Below are 22,977 nucleotides of genomic sequence, written 5' to 3' on the forward strand. Positions count from 1 at the left end.
GCACTTTGCTGCATTTTCATCTGCCATCCACTTTGCAGCAGTTGACTCCATTACGCACAAGGTAACGCCGAAGAAGAAAGGCGGGTCTCCACCTCGTCATAGAGGGGAGGAGTAAATCGGCCCCGCTCATCCAACCCAGAACGAGGGGTTTGGCTAGAGAGGGTGGAGAGAGAACGTTTGGGGAAGGTTCGAAAAGGGTGAAGGGCGGGGCCTATATAACCCGCTGCGGTATGCTCCCGAGAAGAGATGTGCTGAGAGGAGGGATGAGTTCTGGGTCCAGGAGATGCGCTGGAGACGAGCAGGTGTGACCGAGCCGCCGTGAGACGTGCCGCGCTGCAGGAGAAACGGACCGGGGCAACACAAGGAGCGCACGAGGCAGTACGGAGAAAGGACCTTCACCCGCGCAGTTTGGGACCAAAGCTCGGCTTCTTGACGGCGGTGCTTCTGGCCCGCCCGTGCCCAGCACCCGCTGAACCTTCCTTGCCTCTGAAAGCCACCCATCTCCAAGCCATTCCTTCCTGCCTGCCTGCATTTCCCCGTGTAAGTGTGATCGTCCGTCTGTCTTTAATGTTGTCCTGGGGTTCATTAATTAAGCTTGAATAGGTAAGCTAATGATTTCACTGTGTGTCTGCTCCTTCCATTTTCTATATATAACCGACTGCTCTCGTTGCTTTGGCTTGTGAAAATACTTAATAAATCCTGTTATTCCTCCGTACTTCTTCTTCTTCTTCATTCTCGTTCGGTCGCTTTAGAGGTCTACAGAGTGTTGTTTACAGACAATGGGACTAGGGAATGGGGGATTGGGGATAGTTGGGGAGTATTGGGGAAATAGGGGAATATTTACAAGCGGATATGGAGGCCAAATTCCATATTCGCAACATTGCACCCTTCTCTACCCTCGGGGCGTCCCGACCCGATAGATTTTTACCTAGTTTAGTGTGGCACTCAGATGTAGTTCCCTCTACTATTAACTCTACCCTGAGTGCGACAGTTTTACAGATATTCACAAATGAGTAAATATGTCCCCCTGCGACGTTGCACCCTTCTCCTCTCAGAAACACACCCACAGGATAACCGAATCCGGAAAGAATTCGCAAACTAAACATACAGCCGGTAGGGAGCATTATTTACAAGACTACGCTGCTATTTACACTACGATCCAGGACCTGTTTTTGGAGGGACACATGCAGATGTTATGCATAGAGAGCGCACGCATGCCAGCATCGATACACCAACCCACGAGTGCTCTGTGGCCTACGGCCTTTAATAACGTGCAGAGCACCCTTTCCCAGCACGAAAAGCACCACCCCATCATGTACAGTCAGCACCATCCGGTGCACCAATAAAGTGTCTATAAATCACCGGTGGTGTCGCAGCCGGCCGATGTTCTGCCGCTGGTCTTGCCTTCATGTGGTGCACTTGGCCTTCTTACTTCTTTAAAAAATCAAGAAAGGCGCCAACCGCGTTCATTTCTGTATTGTGGCCGTCAGGGGCCAACTAAGAGTGGTTCACCTGTTTGGCATAGGTGCCACGTTGACCCATAGGTCCTTCCACGGGTGGTGCTTGGCCGCATAAGAACTGCGGTCCATGGTGGGTGGCCACAAACATTGCGGTCCATATGGTGTATCGATCCAGGCAGCAAACAGCGAAAGTGCAGGCTCACAACTGCGAAGCCAGCACCTCTCTCTCCTCTCTCTCTGCCCCAAAACCAGATCCTCGGAGGTGGGAGACAAAAGAAGAAGACAAGTGAGTAAGGTGGTAAGGGCGCAAAAGTGCACGCAATACAAGGTGATGCACACTGGGGGCACATGGGAACCAGGTGAGACAGGTACGTTCCTATCGTACGCCCCCCCCCCCCCCCACCAGGTAACCTACATGGCCCCTCCCTTACCCCTTACTGTATCCACAAAACACAACACTACCCATAAACATCTACTTTACAAATCAACAAACATCCCTACTGTCTTCCCCGTTCCTCCCATATACCAAATTCGTCTTCTCTCCCTCCTAACCAATCAAATTTGCTATTTCCAACTCTCATCAAAATTTGCCATCTCCAACTCAACATCAAAATTTGCCATCACCAATTCATCATCAGTCCCTCCTAAGGAGGGAGAGATGGAATCACCCCAATGTCTCATCCACGTCGTGATGCGTCTCACAAATCCACAGCAATCTCATTTCCTGCAATAAAACAAAGAAAACACAGGTGTGGAGTCATCATCATCACCACAGGTAAGTGGCTGCGTATGGTGCGACAGGTTCATCAATCCTAACTATTTCCTAAATGACTTTAACAACTTTACACTACCCGGGGTCTTTCTCCGGCCAAACCATTGGCCCTCTTACACTATGGGTTCTAAAAACCAATTCCCATTGGCCAACTGTGGTGCTTTTCAATTTGGGGTCTCACTCCCCCGATTCATCTCCCGGTGCCCTCGCACAATTTCTGGGCTGTGGCGTGTACCTCTCCCAGCGGGTCTACCCACCTGCACACCTCCACCACTGCAGTTGCCTCCGAGCTTACCTGCTCCTTACCCTAACCTAACTACCTGGGGAAGGCCCTCTGGCGCTCTCCCCACTCGGTGCCCTCTCTGGCACTGGGCTGCCCGATCCACACCCGGGATCCTCAGGCACCCACTCACAACTACCGGCTCCCAGAGCCCACCTGCGGCCTCACCTGGCCGACATCCTCACAGTGGTGGAGTGCCCAACCAACTACACACACTAACAGGCTACACGCCCAGCCATTTCCACAACACTAATGCACCCATTCACAACACCATTCTGCAACCGCACCACAGATGCCAATATCCAACCACAATTTACCTGTACCCTCTACCTAACACTTACACTACCCGCCCCGGGTATCCGTGATGGGGGTCCACTCTTCCCCCATTCACTCCTTCGCACCATGCACACCACTCCGTACCACTTACTCCAACTCTCTCCACACACCTGTACTTGCACACCTGTGCTCTCACACCTGGTGCCACCTGCACCCTTCTCTCCCCAAGCGCATTCGCGCTGATCCACAACACTCATTACTCACACACTGTTCCACACACCTGTCCAGTTGCACACCTGTGCAATCACACCTGTTCCATCCTCACACACACACGGCATCATCTCATCTAACTACTCCCCTCTGAAACTTGCGCTTCCCAGTCGTCCCTTTAAACTATTGCGCTCCCTCGTCATTATCATCCATACTAATCTACCTGCGTCCCCACTACAGGTATCAGTCACTAACTAAACTTAACGTCACCTAATGTCATCTTTCTAGATCCCTACAATATAACCTAACCCACCCGGGCTAGTTTTCACTGCCATACACCCCATAAGCTATTGCGCATTTGCCCCCATATGGGAAGGGTGGCAGGGATGCCCCCCTTACCCATCGGGCCCATCGCTCACTACCAATTTTGCACATCAAATTTCAACAAATCAAAAATTTGCCAATCATCTGCCAATCACTGTACCATTACCAATCATCACTCTGCCAATCCTTTGCCAATCATCAAATTTTGTTTTTCTCTAAGTTTTGGGGCCAAAACACTAACCTCATCACCCAGTCTACTCACTAATACCTCTCGGTGCGCCAATCCCTGTCCAAAGCCCGGCTTCGTAAAGCCAAGCCATGAATGCGGGTTGTTCTGTGCCAGCGGCTGGATGCGTCCGGCACTCGGTGCAGAGACGGGGGCTTACCCGGGCCGAGATCCCACGCACCATCTCGGCGTGGAGCCATCCAATGTCCCGATCTCGACCTGCCGGACTGCCTCAACAAAAGGTGGTCGCCATGACGACCCTTTCTATCGGGCTGCCCGCTCCGCCTAGTGGAGCACGGACGCGGCCGTTCAAATCGAGGCCCAGCACGCACCGAGGGCCCGCTTCGGCTAAAAGTCGACCTAACCTCTAACCTGGTTACCGTCGATGCTTCACCTGGATTCTTACACCCCGCAGCCCGTTCCTTGCTCACACATCCAGCCGTGCCCATGCTCCTCGTACCTTTCCTTACACACCTCGGTGCACCCATTCCACTCCCAGCCTTGGTCACACACCTGACCACCGAACACTTTGGCACACATTCGTTGGTAGCACACCTCACCAATACACCTCTTCGCGCCCCCTCCTCGGTCACCTCCTCTGTGACAATCACAGGTGTGCCCTCATTCGCACACCCAACCACGTGCCTCACCACCAACTCCAGCGTGCATTCCCACTCACGCTCTACCATTCCAGGTGTGCTTCCTTTCTCACCTGTCACCACCAACTCACGCTCCGTGTCACTCGTACTACTCTCACCACCACTCTTGACAACGCACTCACCCTTACTCCCGACAGCGCATTCTTTCCCCATGCACCTGTCCGTCACACACCTTTCTCGCGCACACTCTCCCGTCACACCCTCTGTAACACTTACCACACCGCGCTTCCATGTGCCCCCTCGCACACGCGCTACGACCGACTCACTCTCGCCAGCACCCTCACTCCTTGGCACGCACTTTTTCCTCACACACCCCAGAGTCGGACTTTCTCGCACACCTCCTTTTTCGCACACCAGACCTGTCGCACACGTCACCAACGGCCTCTCACGAACACCCGGGTCCATCTCGACCCCCAAGCTTCTTAAATCCCCTGGCGCATCATACGCACGACCATATTGGTCACCACTTACACCGGGTCCTCTTTCTTTTCGCTTCTCCTCTATCACCTGCGAATCCCTCATCCGGTTAATGAGCACATCATCACGATCCAAACACAGACTTTGGACCAATTCTTTTATCTCCTCTTTTATTTCTTTCTTATCCCCTCTCCGTCGCTTCTTAATTTCGCTCATCCCTTCTTCCACTTCTTCTAATTTCTGCTTCACCTCCTTCATCTCTTCGTGCGCCCCTTTAAGTTCTTCCTCTAACTCCACTTTATTTTTTTCTATGTGCTCCCGCACCTCCCGTTCTTTAACCTCCATCACCTCTACCACCTTGTCCATTTTCCTCGTCAGGTCCTCATGTACCGTCTGACACTATTTTTTAATTACCCCTACGTCCTTTTTCATCTCCTTCTGTGTCGATTTTAAACCCTCTATTACCGCTGTGTTCTTCTTTACCTGGTCCCCCAACTCCTTTTGTCCCACTGTCAGTTGTTCTACTCCCAGCGTCAGGTCCTCTATGCCCCCATGTAACTTTACAGTCCCCTTTCTCACCTCCTTCTCCATGTGCTCCTTACAGTGCCTCACCTCCTCGCGCACTCCTCCGACCTCCTCACCCACTCCTCTTCTGATCTCCTCTCCCATCACTTGCATCTCCTGCCCAGATGCCACCCTCATCTGCTCCATTTCCTCCCTGTGAGCATCCAGTTTGGTTTCTACCCCCATTCTGACCCCCTCTATCTGCTGCCCCATTTGGTTAACTTCCCTTTCCGCTTGGTCCCTCATGTCCCTCAATTTGCCTTCCATCCTGTTTTCTAACCCCTCTAACCCTTTTTGCATTCCTTCCATTTGATTCTCTTGAGCGGCCATTCTGTTTTCTACCCCCATTAACCCATTTTTTACCTCTTTTATCCCGTTGTCTAACCCCTCACCGGTACCCCTCGCTTCGTCCCTCATTACCCCCATTTCGTTTCCCATTACCCCCATTTGGTTTCCCATTACCCCCATTTTGTTTCCCATTACCCCCATTTGGTTTCCCATCCTGTTTTCCATCCCTTTGAAATTATCGTCTGTTTTTACCATAAAGGCCATCATCTGTTTCATAAACAGGTTCCAATTCATTGGCATCTCGGGTTCGGCTACCGCGACCACGGCCGCGGCTAAATTTGGTGCCGCTACACCCACGTGCACGACAACGCTATTTTGCGACCCTGCCGCCCTCACTGCTTCGCTCTCCTCGCGTCCCTCAATTTGGTCCTGGACCGACCCTGCCTCACTCTCCCCTACCGGACCCCAGCCGACTTGATCCGCCATAGCGCGACTTTCAAAATTCGGGTTTTTATACAACAAAACAAATTTCGGCCGTTATAATTTCGTCGAGCGCAGTAAACGCGCTCCGGATCGATTCTACCTCCCAAAGTTTGGGCCTAACAAATTTAGTCCCGGGTCCGAATTCCACTCCTCGACACCAATTGTTACAGACGCGGTTGTGGATATTAGTTTACCGAGCGGTTTGGTATGACCACGTCTGCACAAGTTACCCGATTATACTCGAACGTTGCCGAGTCGCGCTACGCTAGGTCAATGAAGGAAAAGGATACAACGGCTGGGACTCAAAGGACACGACACCAGGGATACGGTTCTCAAGACCCCCGGAGGAGGTTATATTAGTTCGGAAGGTTAGATTACAACTACAAGAGGGACAGCATAGTAAGACGGGCACTTAGACACACTCTTATATTAACCCCAACAGACGACAGATAAACGGGACAAAAGGCTGACTCACACGGGGATTGATGGCAAGGAAAGGCAGGATCGATGGCTCCAGGTGCACCTGGGCTCAGGGACAGAATCGACTCGGTCCGGTCCAGAGATGCAGGGAGGTCACAGCGCTCGGAAGGCGACGTTCTTTCTCCAAGCTGGGGGCGCATCTGACGTCACGTCCGGTACGTGGCCGCGTATATCCGGCGGGGAGTGACACGCCCTCGGCTCGTTAGCTCCGCCCCAGATGGAATCGGTCCGCCCTTCTTATTGGGTGCGGGGGGTTTACCAGGCTCCGCCCTTGACGAGGAGCTGACAGCCAGCCCCTTCGTGGTAACCCCGTGGAGCGCATGGGTAATGGCGGCTAACCGAGCCGGAGTCAGGACGCACACTCCCCGCGCGCACCGTTGTTGTTGTAGTCGTAGTTGTTGTTGTTGTTGTTTTATGGGGAAGAAGATGGGAGGAGGTATGGGAAGGTCCTAAACTCACTACTGGTGCCATATAATCACATTCTGGTGCAACGAAGAGTCGGAATTAATGGAAACGAGTCCTTAACTGACATAGACTAAGAATAACTAGCAAGATGTCCGAAAGTTGTCTACGTGAGATGCGGTGGACCTGGGCACGACATTTAATGGGGGAAAAAGGGGAAGGTCGGTTCTACAGAGTGTTGTTTACAGACAATGGGACTAGGGAATGGGGGATTGGGGATAGTTGGGGAGTATTGGGGAAATAGGAGAATATTTACAAGCGGATATGGAGGCCAAATTCCATATTCGCAACAATATATACAGTCACGTGAAAAAGTAAGTACACGCCATGTAAAGTTTTGACTTTTTCAACATATTTCAACATACAGCTATGGCACAACATACAGCTATATATATATATATATATATATATATATATATATATATATATATATATATATATATATATATATATATATATATATATATATATATATATAGTGCATTCAGAAAGTATTCAGACCTCTTCACTTTTGTCACATTTTGTTATGTTGCAGCCTTATGCTGAAATCGTTTAAATTAATGTTTTCCCTCATCAATCTACACTCAATACCCCATAATGACAAAGAGAAAACAGGATTTTAGAAAGTTTTGTAAATTTATTAAAAAGAAAAAACTGAAATATCTCATTGACATAAGTAATCATACCCTTTGGTATGACACTTGAAATTTATCTCAGGTGCCTCCCCTTTCTCTTGATCATCTTTGAGATGATTCTACACCTTGATTGGAGTCCACCTGTGGTAAATTCAATTGATTGGACATGATTTGGAAAGGCACACACCTGTCTATATAAGATCTCTCAGCTGACAATGCATATCAGAGCAAAAACCAAGCCATGAGGTCGAAGGAACTGCCTGCAGAGCTCAGAGACAGATTATGTCGAGGCACAGATCTGGGGAAGCCTACAAAAAAATCTCTGCTGCATTGAAGGTTCCCAAGAGCACAGTGGCCTCCATAATTCTTAAATGGAAGATGTTTGGAACAACCAGGACTCTTCCTAGAGCTGGCCGCCCGGCCAAACTGAGCAATCGGGGGGGGGGGGGGGGGGGAGGGCCTTGATAAGAGAGGTGACCAAGAACCCGATGGTCATTCTGGCTGTGCTCTAGAGATCCTGTGTGGAGTTGGGAGAAACTTCCAGAAGGACAACCATCACTGCAACACTCCCCCGATCTGGGCTTTATGGCAGAGTGGCCAGACCAGAACCTCTCCAAACAGTTGGCCCACAACTTGTTGTGTGACTCACATCAGGAGTTGTACATTCTTCTTACACATAGACACACACAAAGACAGAAAACTCTCAGAGATCGCTTGAGAAACATTTTGGACCTTGTTCTGAGATTTAAAAAAATAATTCTCTCTGGCCAACTCTTTGGAATAGTTGTGTAAACAAGACCGACAGAAATCCCTCTGTTGCGTGTTTTGTTTTCGTACATTTTTTTTTCAGTATCCGTTTGCGCATGACCTCCTACTCACCGTTTTATCCGGACATCTTTATAACGCAGTTCGTTCCTCCATCTGTCTGGTACTCCCCTGCTCCCATCCCCTCCCATCATTCCCCTACGTCACTCTTGCTCTTCCTTTTACATTAAATTCTGAAGCGCAGACCTTGAGGATGAGCAATCCGTCTCGATCAGCTGTCTGAAAAACTTTACGTTCACTCGGTTTTGTTGATCACACAATAAGGTCGTAGTGCCAGAAGGACCTGGCAGGAAATGGTGTTCTTCACGGGGTGACTGCGATGTGCCCAGCAAGGTCCAGGCAACAGGGACGCTTATCCTGACCAATGCCACGCCATTCCGCGCATTCACAACACGCGACCCTCGAAGAGATTCGCGGAATTTTGAGTCGTTTATTAATTCTGGACCTCCCAGATGAACACGCACCTGTATTACCAAAATCAATGGGACAACACACCCAACCGTAAAATGCACCTTTCCAATAATTGAATGGTGCGCAGGTTATTGCCACTCTTCAAAGCAGCGTTTGCTTTACGAAGGTGTGCAGCAGGTATTGAATTTGAGTTGTAATCAACGTACTATTTGGTGTAAGGAGCTGAATGATATTCAATGTTGGATATTTATTGCTTTGAAAAGGTACAGACGTTCGCGTCCCAGTTTGGCCTGACCAAGTCAACTGTGTGAGAGGTCCTCGATTCGGAAATGGAAGAGGTCATGCTCATTTCTAAAATATTACACTTGGCCAAAACTATTGACTGATCGGATAGTAATAACCTTAAAAGGTGGAATGGGCTGGCAGAAAAGCCAAAAAAGGTATGCACACTCACCTCTGAGCTGTCTCGTCTGGGTTTGAATATTGACCCAGCCATATAGTCACCCTGGAGTGTCACATGCAGGACGTTGCATCAATGCGTGTGCAGTCCATCGGAGGAATGTTATGCTGGAGGACCCATCTGCCAGCACTGGTCATTGGTGGATGTTAAAGAATCCAGTGTTTTGAGATATGCGTCGCTTACCCCATTTTTATTGCCCTTTTATTTTTTAGATATGCTTACCCCTTATCCCCTCCTCAGCAGCTGTGTTATTCTTCTGTCTGTCCATCTGTTTTTGACCCCATTTTTACTCTTCTACCCTTTATAATCAGTCTTAAATGATCTTTTAAAGCATTCATTTGGCCAGTGGTACAAGTTTTGGCGGGAAAATCTGCCACACCATCACGACTGAGCTGTGCTATCTCAAAATATTGGGGTGAAGGATTGTGGAGGGATTCTCTGCACTCAGACCATGCCAGCGGCCAATAGTGAATGAAAAGGGAGGGGTGTGGCTTGTTGTTGATTACTCATGGCCTAAAGCCATGAAATTGGGGGCGACGCAGGAAGTGGGAGGAGGCCACCCTGACCCGTGCAGAGAAGGCTGTGCTTTCGGATCATCCCAAACACCTGAATCGCGCCCCGCAGATGCCTGAGCTATGCCATTTTCTCTCCTCACCAGCGGCACGGGAAGTTTGCCTGCCCAACCTTTCGTGACTGTGTGGGACCCGTCCTGCCAGACTGTCGGGTTTGTCCCAACAACTCTTTCTGTCTTGTCCTACCTGCTTTGCCTCTCTATCGTGATGTGCCAGACAGCCATAAGGCATAAATAATTAAGGCTCCCATTTATTTGTTTGGTACATGAGCGAGGGGTTAAGGAGTTAATTTATCTACTAGCAGAAAAGCCTGTCAAAACAACGGGTGACCCTTCTGTATTTTCACACAATTCAGCCTTGAAAATGTGAACTGAAACAAAAGAAGCAGAGAAACCTTAATTTATTTACAATGCAACACGAGATTTTCCTTGGGAAGGATTAGCGGTGAGGGGAGCAATTTGTCAATGAAATACACAGTTTCCGTTATCCACATTCACACACACACATTACCTCAACAGACGCGATCATCAAAATACCAACAACAATTACAACTACATTAACAAAAAATTCAGGCAAATTGCTCATCCCGTCATTGGGATTACATACATGACAGGATCTGCATTTTACATTATTCAGCCTTGAAACCTCAGACTAAAGCGAAATTACCCACAAAAACCTTCATTTATTTCACAAATAATTGTTCATCCTTTTATTTGGGTGGTGTATAAATAGACTGCTGCAACCTGGATTACATAGGCCTACATGAAGCAAAAACATCCTTAATGCTTTTCATGGGTGACCCTTCTGTATTTTCACACTCCGCCCTGAAAGATCAAGCTAACACTGAAATTACGTCCAAAACAAACCTTCCTTTATTATATAAATTGCTCATCCCTTTGTTTGGGTGGTGCATATAGGCCACCGACCACTTCTGTGATTGCTCCCGACAATAATAAAAAATAATCCGGGTTACACATTCATGAAGCAAAAACATGCCTACTGCTTATGTGCATATATAATACTGTGGTTACGTAGCTCGGATAATTCCAATTGCACTGGACCATTGCCTGACACCCGAGGCTGCGGCCTAAGGCCTGAAGTCTGTGGTATATGCTGCTTCACAAAATGGCAGCTGAATAATTTATTTTGAGGTTGCAATTGTGGGCGGAGTCTGGCAGCTGTACAACCAATGCAGCGACAGCAGTACATGTATATATAATATGTATTATAATGTGTGAGTGCGTTTATTTTCGTGTGTTTGGTTGTTATTGTTTTCACAGATGAACCGTAGCAACTAGAGGCTAACATTTTTGGATACAGGTACTTCAGAATCTGGGCACGGTTTTAAGCTACCGCACTTTGGTTTTGAGGCAATTTAAAGCCACCAAAGACTGCTATAAAGTGTATATTGGGATGTGGGGTCAGGCAGTGCTGCCGCCAGCCCACAGGCAAAAGGTAACCACCATGAGGCTAATAACTCCATAGGTTTTCAATATCCACTACATCCTGAAAATCCTGCTGGGAAAGTTCACCACCATGAGGGCAATAACTCCATACGTTTTCAATGCACAACATGCGCCAGAGCCCCGATGTAGTTTTTGCCCGTGCAACTCTGGGTACCCAGACAAGTATATATATATATTACTAGCGAGGTACCTGTTCTATGCATGGGTGGGAGTCCCCAATCTCGAAAAAAATGTTTTGAGAAATTTTAAGAAAACTCCCACCCACTTTAGGACACTTGCAGGCATGGGCTAATGAGCCAATATTTTTTAAGGGGGCGGCTACAGATTTGCCCGAATGATGGTTGTCACTTCCCACAAGCTCAGTGGCTGTGATATTCATCTGTGAGATGTGTGAGATGTGTATTTTTGTGTGTGTGTTTGTGTGCGTATGTGTGTGCTGGGCATCGGTGCCCTGCTGATGAGCCGTGTAGTCGGGAAACTAGTCAATTGCTTACGGGTTAAGGTTCTTGCTTTAGGTAGAGGAACGATGTTTTGAGGTTTACAATTTAAATAAAGTTGAATATGAGATGTTGTGAAATTAACATCATTTACAGCAATCCTTTCAATTATCTATACTAGCAACGGTACCCGCCCTACGGGCGGGGCTTAAATTGGGAAGCTGAAATGAAAAGGAAAAATATCAGAAATTGAAGGCAGAAATTTTTTTTTTTAAACGATTCATATAAACATCCGTCAAATCATATCACACGTAAATCATCAAAATCAAAACAGTATCTTTAGAATTTCAATAAAAGCCACATCACTGTTCATATCACTGTGAATTGTGATTGTGTTTCATTGTGATGTTTGTGCTGCGACGGGCGGTGTGTACAAAGGGCAGGGACTTAATCAATGCGAGCTGATGACTCGCGCTTACTGGGAATTCCTCGTTCGTGGGACACTGTCTCAAGCCCCAGTCCCCATCACGGATGGGGCTCAGCGGTTTACCCGAGCCTGACGGCGAAGGGAAAGGTACACAATGGCCCATCCAGTGTAGCGCGCTTGCGGCCCCGGACATCGAAGGGCATTAAAGTTCATTAAACATTAAACGTTCATTACGAAACGAAAAACATTACGAAATTACGTTCACACCGTCACGTCAAACACTACAATGAACACATACATCGTCACAACATCGTCACAATGAGAACATCGTCACAATGAACGTGATGCGAACGCGAATGTTATGCGGGAGTCCAAACCTGAGAATGCTGGAGACCAAAGCTGAAATTGGGAAAACTAAATAGCCTATTTTACTCCCAGGGATCCCAGGATTACCCACCCAAAATATCGTTTCGATCGGTTCAGCAGTTTTTACGGTACCTTCGAACAGACAAACGGACATTTGGTGAATTATAGTCAGACTTAAGTTTAGGAACAACCAATACTTTACAATTAATTAAATGCATTTTAAAATAAGGATTGAAAAAGAGAAATAAGAATTGAAAATCATAAGAGATAGAATTGTGATGAACAAAAATAAAAAACAATTTATTTTTGAAAAAAAGAAAAGATGTATGTGTGTATATTTGTGTGTGTGTGTGTGTGTGTGTGTGTGTGTGTGTGTGTGTGTGTGTGTGTGTGTGTGTCATATATGTGTATATATGTGCATATATATATATATATATGTCTATATATGTATATATGTATATGTATATATATATATATATATATATATATATATATTGTTGCGGATATGGGGACTGTATTTTTTTTGATTGTGTGCTGTATTATTATTATTATTGTTTATTCTGCGCCCCCCTACCTCCGGAGCTGTGTAAAGGTGAAAGGGCATCCCATAATTAGTCCACAAGCATACACGTCAGCCAAATAATAGAATACCCCTGTTTGATAGTTATCTCTTATTCTGTGTTTTAGGGTAAGGCTGTGTCTCCCATTAATTGAAGTACTCCATTGCACCAGTGAAAAAGAATAGATCCCCTTTCATTCCCATCCCCAAAATCGCCATTTCCTTTTACATCCCCTCTCGTGATTGCCAACCCTCGATTGCCAATTACCTCCCCTCCAAAACCGCCATTGACCACGAGGCAGGGTCGGAGAAGAAAGGCGTGTCTCCACCTCGTCATAGAGGGGAGGAGTGAGCCAGAGGGTCGCATGACCAACCAGGGCCGAGGTGAGCACACCGATGGGCGTGTCCTGAAGGCCGGCGGCTTGATCGCTGGAGGCGCTATAAAAGGCGCGCACGCAAGAAGCAAGAGAGAGAGTCGTGAGTTGGTCGTCAGTGGAGGGTCAGTGGTTGCGTTGGTTGCGGTAAGAAGTCGGTGGTGAGAAGTGGTGGCGTTGAGTGGTCAGTGGTTACGTTGGTTGCGTTGAGTTGTCGGTGGTGAGGAGACACGAGGGCCAAGAGAGAGAAGGTTCAAGGTCAATTACCAGCAGTTGCGCCAGAGCCGGCAGACGCGCCCTGAGGTGAGCCAGAGAAGCAGCTTTGGCTCCACAAGCAGCGTTGACTCCACCAGGCAGCTTCAACCCGTTACCCCGCGGGGACCAGATAGCGGCGGCATCGGTGGCCGTCGAGGTCCAGCCGACGTCCCGTGCGGGATCAAGCCCGAACCATCTGCCCCAGCTGAACCTTCCCATTCCTCCTTCCAGCATTCATTCCTTTCCTCCACCCTTCTTGTGTACGTGAGTTTGTTCTGTGTGTCTTGTCCCTGGGTTAATTAAGTCTGTATAAGCTAGTATTTGCACTGTGTCACCTGCGTCTTATGTGTTGTAAATAAACCTTGATTGCTTGCTTTTTGCTTATGTGTGTAAATAGTAAATAAATTCAGTAGTATTTCCAAACCTTTCTTTGCCTTCGTCTTCCTCTTTGCATTCGTCGTTTTAGTCTTTTCCCTCATTGAGCAGCCGCGGTGCGATCCGGCCAACGTTTGGGTGGAATCGGGTTCTAATCGGGGAATAACTGTTCGGTCGCGGAGCCTTCGCTCGGCAAAGTAACATCTAAACCGCGATCAGTAACAATATATATATGTGTGTGTGTGTGTGTGTGTGTGTGTGTGTGTGTGTGTGTGTGTGTGTGTGTGTGTGTCTGTGTGTGTCTGTGTGTGTGTGTGTCTGTGTGAATAAGAAAGAGACAGAATTGTGAGGAACATGAAAAAAACGAGGTGTGTGTGTGTGTGTGTGTGTGTGTGTGTGTGTGTGTGTGTGTGTGTGTGTGTGTGTGTGTGTGTGTGTGTGTGTGTTACCGTCACTACGAGCCATAGAACAAGTCCAAAACACACTTAAGTCGCATGAATAATTAAAGTCAAAAAATTCATAAACAAGAATGATCAAAAGGAATTGATCACTTAGAAGAAGGAGAATGACCTATTCTTCCTGCGACCAAATATGTCAATAATCCTTTTCATGTCATTTTCGATTGTTCTGTTTGCATCAGAACATTCGATGGTGATGACAGCAATATCGTCGAGGCGTTCCTGTCCCATCGCGTGGCTGAGATATGTTTTTCCCTACCCAACATAGCATGCTGACAATTGCCCTACCATGAGCCATTTTTGTTTCTACATATGCGTGATTGTGTGATGCACATTCAAGGACGTAAATACGTCATTTCGAAAGTGCCTGATGGCGAGCGAAGCCTCGGGAGTCGGGCAGGGTTGCCACTTGCCAGATGTATAATAAATTCGATATTTATCGTATTTTTACTAATATTTTAACCCCAAAAGGATTACAATTGATAATTGCAAAAACGGTGAAATACAGTATATGACAATTCCTGTGAGGTTTTACATCCCAGGCAAGTGGCAACCTTTCTGTCATCTCGCGATACCTTATCATCTCATGATATTTTGTCATCCTGATATTTTAATGCTCGAATTATAAAAGCGAAGCTGGCTTTTGGGGGATCATTTTCCCCCTCCCCCTGATCCCCTGCCTCGTACACCCTTGCTTGCAGGGATCCCAAAAGTTGCACAGAAAATTTGGTGAACCTGGCCCCAAAACTGTTGGAGTGGTACTGTGTAAAATCAATGTACCTTTACTGATGATCATCTCACGGGTGGAGATCAAGAATCTCAATTGTACTGAAAAGTTGCTGAAGCTGCGAATGTGTTTACACGCAGAGATAAATCGGTGTCGCAAGGGTGGAAACCCAAAATCTCAATTGCATTTAGATATTACTGGACCAGCGAATGTTTCCACATTATAGTAAATGACGAAACTGCCAATGTTGAATCTGTGAATGAGTTTACATGCGGAGAGAAAGCAGCTTCTTACGAGTGCAAACTCAAAATCATAATTGTATTGAGAAATTTATGAAATCTCCGACCCACCTAGGACATCCGCTGGGAAAGAAAGGACCACAAAAGGTTCCACAGAAAGTTTGGCAGGGCCAGCGCCAAAACTGAGGGAGTAGTTTGGGGACAGACAGACAGTTCTGCCCTTTATTATATAGATAATTGTGTGTGTGTATGAAGTTTGTATGTAAATGTGCAATGTAATGTTGCTCTAATATATAGGAATACAATTTTGTCTTTCAAAAGAGTTCTTTCAAAAAGTCATTGGTGATGGGCACAGCTAAAAGGGACTCGTTGATAGCACTGAGGAGCCCCTCATGATGACCCCTGGGCGAGGTCCGCAGACCCCTTTGAGAAGCGGAGACGCTGCTTTAATGTGACTAAGAACAGAAGCCGAAGTGCTGCTCGAGTGCGTCCCGTGAGCGCTATTCACGTGGTGTCTGAAAGCGCGTGGGGGTAGTTAGGGGAGGGGGTGGCTCGTCTCCTCCTTACCCATACAGTGCCTGCCTCAGCTTTCTTGATGGTCAACGAGGGACTTTTTCAGTGAGACAGAACAGAATGACCTTCGCAAAATTGTTTTTGGCATGTAAACGAAATGAGTAAAAAGATTTACACTTTTCCTCGACTTGTATAGCAGATGCAACCCTCTATTTTACTGAAATGTGATGGTGTATCATATATATATATATATATATATATATATATATATATATATATATATATATATATATATATATATACATATATTGGTTGATGATCCACAATCGTGTATATACGTGATTGTGTATCATTAATGTTCTATGGCCTGGCCTTGATGAGGACTATATAGTCCGTGACTGGAGCCTTCAACATAAAAAATATATATACACTACCGGTCAAAAGTTTTCGAACACCTCAATTTTTCCAGTTTTTATTGAAACTTACGCAATTTAATGTCTCAATGTACTCTGAAATTAAGCATAGAACAAATAAACAATTGGAGATAAAAAATAAATCAGAGAATCATTTTGTTTAAGAAAGTTTAATTTAAATATTTGACTCAGCAAAGTAACCACCTTTTGCAGATATAACCGCCGAACACACTCGTGGCATTCTTTCTACAATGGAAATCATATATTGTTCGGGAAGTTCTTCCCAACACTGTTGCAGAAGTTCCCACAATTGTGTTGCACTTGTAGGTTGCTTTGCTTTCACCCTTCTGTCCAGTTCATCCTTCTGTCCAGTTCAATCCAAACCAGCTCGATGGGGTTTAAGTCTGGAGACTGTGCTGGCCATTCCATGATTTGAAGCCTACCGTCTTGTTCTTTTCCTCGGATGTAGTTTTGACATCGCATGGAGGTGTGTTTAGGGTCATTATCTTGCTGTAGGATGAACCCCTGACCAACTAGGCGTATACCAGAGGGTATTGCATGGTGCTGCAAAATGCTGTGGTAGCCCTTTTGGTTCAGGGTGCCAGTCACTCTTTGCAAGTCGCTGACTCTGGATCCAGCAAAAGAGCCCCAGACCATCACGCTTCCTCCTCAATGTTTGACAGTTGGTGTCACACACTGAGGAACCATCCTTTCGCCTACTCGACGGCGTACAAAAACACTGCGTGATGAACCAAAGATTTCAAATTTTGATTAATCGGTCCATAAGACCTTCTTCCAGTCTTCAGTCGTCCACTGGCGGTGCTTCATGGCCCAGGCAAGCCTCTTTTTCTTATTTTGCCATCTTAGCAATGGCTGTCTTACTGCCACTCGACCTGTCAAACCTGCAGCTCGAAGTCTTCTCTTCACAGTTGAAACTGAGACTTGCTTACTTCGACCAGTGATAAGCTGTGCTTGAAGCTGTTGTCCTGTGAGCCGCCTATCATGCAAGCTGCCTATCACGCAAGCTGTTGACTCTCAGAATCTTGTCTTCTGATTCTGTTGTGGCTTTGGGTCTGCCAGAACTCTTCCTGTCAGAGTTTCCTCCAGTTTCCAATATACTACATTCTGCAGTGCAATATTGTCCAAATAATGCTTCAGAGGGTGTAATAACAGTCTGTTCCAATACTGCTTTTATACAGACAGGGGGTTTGTAATCAAGTAATCAGCAGAGGTTGGGACACCTGTAGGAAATGTTTGCATCAACTTTCAAGGCTTAATTTACTTATCGTACATTGCTGCAGAACAGCTGTAAGTTGTTAACCGATCACTTGTTCCCTGAAGAAGGCCTTTTTTTTACAATATAAGTACAATTTACATTATTTTCCCATTTTTGCTAACCTAAACTTTTTTTTAACCTCGAGCAGTTTACTGATTACCTTTGTACCATTTCAGGTTATTCACTGGACATTAAACTGCGTAAATTTCAATAAAAACCGGAAAAATTGAGGTGTTCTAAAACTTTTGACCAGTAGTATATATATATATATATATATATATATATATATATATATATATATATATATATATATATATATATATATACATATACACCATACCAAGAAAAGTGGGACTCTGCCCAATCATCCGGAGGTTGGGGGTCACTTTAGGCCTCCAGTGAGGGTCCAGGGGACAAATCGCCTGGCACTGGGGTGTTTCAAGAAATTCTAAGGCAAAACAAGCATTGTGAGATGTCTATTTTACTCTAAAGTTTCTTGAAAAGTAGCACTGAAAGTCAGTCTTTATGATGAATACTGTATTAAGAAATCCGGAGTTAAGGTAACAGATGGAAGGGACCACCTTAGAAGAGAAGAGATCGAAGAGAAGAGATCTAGAAGACAGATAGAAGAGCACTCTCCTACTTCAATGCAGCTTCAAGAGGCTTGTACAGTTTCTGTGAGGCACGTAAACATTAGCTAAACCCAAACTCAAAAAGGTAAAGATAATTGCTGGTGTCACTCACTAACAATTTCAACTGTTGCGCTCTCGAGTCAGCTGTTCTAACTGTTACAAAGTTCTAGCTGAAACCTCTTTACATATAGTCTCACATGTTCCGAACATAATTATATCCATTTCTTCAAAATATAATTGTAAAGTTTGCATGGTTTGGATAAGAGGTAGCACGTGAGAGGCGAGTCGGAATGCTGTTTGTGTGAATCCTTATTTCAAAATCCCACTGCCCCATGTCTTTCCTGAACTCGCCAGTAAGATGCTGTATTAAAGGTGGCAGGAAATTTGAACTTGTTCAGGGTTCGGGCGATAACTCATCAACTTTTCGTGGAGGACACCATGGTATCTCTTATGTCCACCAACTAGCGATGGCAGATGGGATTCCCATGTTGAGGTCCAACTGAGGGAAGGCACACACATGAAACACCGGCAGTTTATTACCGAAGTTAGACAGCTCAGTGGATGAAAACCTAAATGCACACCTCGAAGATAGCCTACCAGCCTAAAATTTTTTTTTTTTACTATTTGTATATAATTATGTATTGACATATTTATAATATAATTGCAGTAAGTTGTTTCTTGTACTATGTGAGTGAGTGTCTTGAGTGAGTGTCGTGAGTGTCTTGTTTGTAGATGTTTTGGATGCCACACTTCCCTATCTATCTGCAAGGGGTGATCACTAAGTGCATGCTGTGAAATAGTATTGATTTATGAAGATGGTAACATTTACTTTTCTAAAAATATTAACATAAAACTTACTTTTTCTAAAATTCTAAACAGCAAATTTAATGAAACATTTTACCTCGTGCTGAAAACTCATGTGATTTAAAAATCTGAACTGAATATTCCCCCTTTAAAAATAAATAGGACACAATGGTTGCCCTTCATAGCCGAAGAGGGCCGTTTCGATGTATCGTCAAAAAATCCTGGGAACAACAACAACAACAACAGGCATTTTAAGGCCATTTTCCCTGCTTGAGCAGGGGTTAGCCTTGCGGTCCCCATGACAATCTTCTCCATTTTGCCCTATTTTCTGCATCTCTCCTTGGTAACCCCCTTGCCCGCATTTCTTCTTCCACCATCTTTAGCCAAGTCTTTCTCGGTCTTCCCCGTCCTCTACTTCCTTCTACATTCATTTCCATCACTCTTCTCAACCAGTCACTTTCATCCTTCCTCAACACATGACCAAACCATCTCAACCTGTTCCTCTTCACAGCATCCATCACAAGCTCTATTCCCATCATCTTTCGCAATCCATCATTTGTCTTCCTCTCTCTCAACGATACTCCGCACATCCACCGAACCATTCGCATTTCCACCCTTTCCAGCCTTCGTTGCTGCTCTACGTTCATGACCCATGTCTCGCTCCCATAAATCATAACACTTCTCACACATGCAGCATACACCTTTCCCTTCAGCTTCAACGACACTCCCCTCCTCGTCAGCACGCCACTCAGTTCCCGAAACTTCTTCCATGCACATCTCACTCGAGCAACCGTTGCCGAGTCTGATCCACCTTCTCCATTCAGCATATCTCCCTTTTTGAGGCAATAATCCTGATAAATAATCCATCCTGATAAATTAATTAATAATCCTGATAAATTAATAATAATCCATCAAAAAATCCTGGGAACGTGAATTTTATTGCAGTGGAGGATGTGCTGGCCTAGTCAACAACCCAACAACCACACCAGGGTTATCAAAGAAGTTAGATCACTTGCAGTTTTAGGAAGGAATTTGTAATTGATTTAGGGTGCCGGCGATAACTTGCCGACGCTTAACCTAAGTCATTTTTTGGCGTTTTTACGTCCACCAGAAACCGGTGCTGCCAGACAGGTCCTCTGGCTTGTCTCCCTTTCGATGGAGAACACACACATTGTTGCTTCACCATGAAATACCAGGGTGACTGTTTGTAGCTGGGTCGAGATTTGAACACAGGCTAGCAGTGATTTGACCACAGCTCAAAGGTGAGTGCACATATCTCAAAGCTATTTTTCCAACCACATAGGAGGATATATTGTACAAGGCAACATAGGCACAGCAGGAAGCTGTTTGTCTTTATCTGCCCATTCCATATCCACGCCACACTCATATGTCATAACTTAGTCTATAAATTAATTATTTTTTGTGCACTGGATAATTCCTACCATAAATGTAATCAAGCATAACATCCAAACTTTTCATAACTTACATATCCCATTTAACCAGGCTACTGATACACAATCCGCTACTCTTTTAAGAGGTACTGTGGGATATGTTAACTATTACCATGTACCAACTACCACAATCTAATTAAAATATATATATATAAAACTTCACAAGGGAGTAAATTTAGGACCAGACAATTCACAGGTGAGCACGCTAACAGCCGAGTTATCCTGCCGTCCCCTTTCTCCACAAGGCCACGGTCTTTCTGATCAACATTCATACATCATCTACCATCCAAAAGAGTAATTAATGGATGACATTCTTTTGTGAGATTTAAGAAATAAATAAACAAGAAGACGTCATGCGTAGCACGATACTTGCAAAATCACACTCCTCCCACCCCCCCCCCCCCCCAAGTTTTCCATTGATACAGCAAATTGTCCATTTCATGAAGATTAAAATTTACAATCTTGATCAAAGCTCGGGTCAACAGGATGAAAATTGACAATTTTTCAGATGAAAAATGATGATTTTGGAAGGTTGACCTTGAGTTGACCTTTGACCTTTTGACCTCAGAACTAGTTAGTTTCCCTATTTAGTGACTCGATGTGCAAATGCTGTTCAATTTTCAAGTCAATCGGATGAAAATTAAGGATATTAAAAATTTGGCCTATGTTGACCTTTTGGCCTATGTTGACCTCAAAAATAGATGGTGGTTGAATTCAGTGACCATATATATAAATCCTCTAAGAAGTTCAAGTCAATCAAATGAAAATTGGTGATTTTAGAAATGTGGCCCATGTTGACCTTTTGGCCTATGTTGACCTCAAAAATACTTGGTGGGTGAATTCAGTGAGCAGATATGCAAATGCTGTTCATTCAATTTTCAAGTCAATCGGATGAAAATTGAGGATTTTAGAAATTTGGCTGATGTTGACATTTTGGCCTATGTTGATCTAAAAATACTTGGTGGTTGAATTCAATGACCAGATATGCAAGTCCTCTTCAAATTTCAAGTCAATTGGATGAAAATTGAGGATTTTAGAAATTTGGCCTATGTTGACCTTTCGGCCTATGTTCACCTTAAATATAATTTGTGGTTGAATTCAGTGACCAGATATGCAAGTCCTCTTCAAATTTCAAGTCAATTGGATGAAAATTGAGGATTTTAGAAATTCGGCCTATGTTGACCTTTTGGCCTATGTTGACCTCAAGAATACTTGGTGGTTTGATTCAGTGACCAGATATGCAAGTCCTCTTCAAATTTCAAGTCAATTGGATGAAAATTGAGGATTTTAGAAATTTGGCCTATGTTGACCATTTGGCCTATGCTGACCTCAAAAATACTTGGTGGTTGAATTCAGTGACTAGATATGCAAGTGGTCTTCAAATTTCAGGTCAATCGGATGAAAATTGAGGATTTTAGAAATTTAGCAAATTTGGTGACCTTTGGCCTATGTTGACCTTTTGACCTATTGACACCAAAAACAATAGGCTCCTTGCTTTTGACCAACTCTACCATTTGGTGAAGTTTGGTGAAAATCGGTTGAAAATTGTGACCTGTAGGCCGGTGACAAACAAACAAACAGACAGACAGACCACAAACACAACCGACCAATATAAGTGTACTTGAAAAAATCTTCGATTTTGCAAGTAATAAAACTTTACAAGTGAAGGAAAACTGCGAGGTGTTTTATCCAAAAAGAAAAGTAATTACATAATCTATGAAACTAAAGCAACCAAATATAAGTGGTTCCACTTTGAGATACATAAAACATCAGAAGTATCTATCGGTGTTTCTAAAATCGAAGAAGCCCATTGATTTTGAAGTCAATAGGTCAACATATGCAAAAGGTCCAACAACTTTGTCAAGTTTCTAAAATCCTCAAAAAATTTTTTTTTTTTGTATACAACATCGAGGCTCGGGTAAGACCTAATATTAATGGCAAAAAAAACAGACGGACACATCAGACAAAACAAAGGGAGCGGGTGACAAGATGGGGAGAGAGGGGGAAGCACACAAGTACAATATTTGAGAGAAGGGACATCGGGAGATTTGTGGGGGTGGGAGAGGAGGCGTGGGAAGGGGGGTGGGGGTGGGTGAGGTATAAAACACATGGAAGGAAAGGTTTCAAACACTTCCAGGAAAGAAGGCTGTATTTCAGAAAAGTGGATCTGGGGTGAATTAACAGGGGTAGAAAAGATCAAGGTTTTGGATGGGGGAAGATAAGAGATGGTGGTGAACAGCTGCTTTAAAGACCTGGAGGGAGGAGTGGGATTGAAGGGAGTGTGGGAGTTTGTTCCAGAGGCGGGAGAAAAGAGGAATGAGGGAGTGAAGGTGAGCAGAGAGTCTTGATTTTGGCAGTTTAACCATAAGAGGGTTGCTGGCAGATCTTGTGTATCCTGCAG

This window comes from Myxine glutinosa, chromosome 9 (assembly GCF_964187855.1).
Source record: "Myxine glutinosa chromosome 9, kmMyxGlut1.1, whole genome shotgun sequence".
Lineage (NCBI taxonomy): Eukaryota > Metazoa > Chordata > Myxini > Myxiniformes > Myxinidae > Myxine > Myxine glutinosa.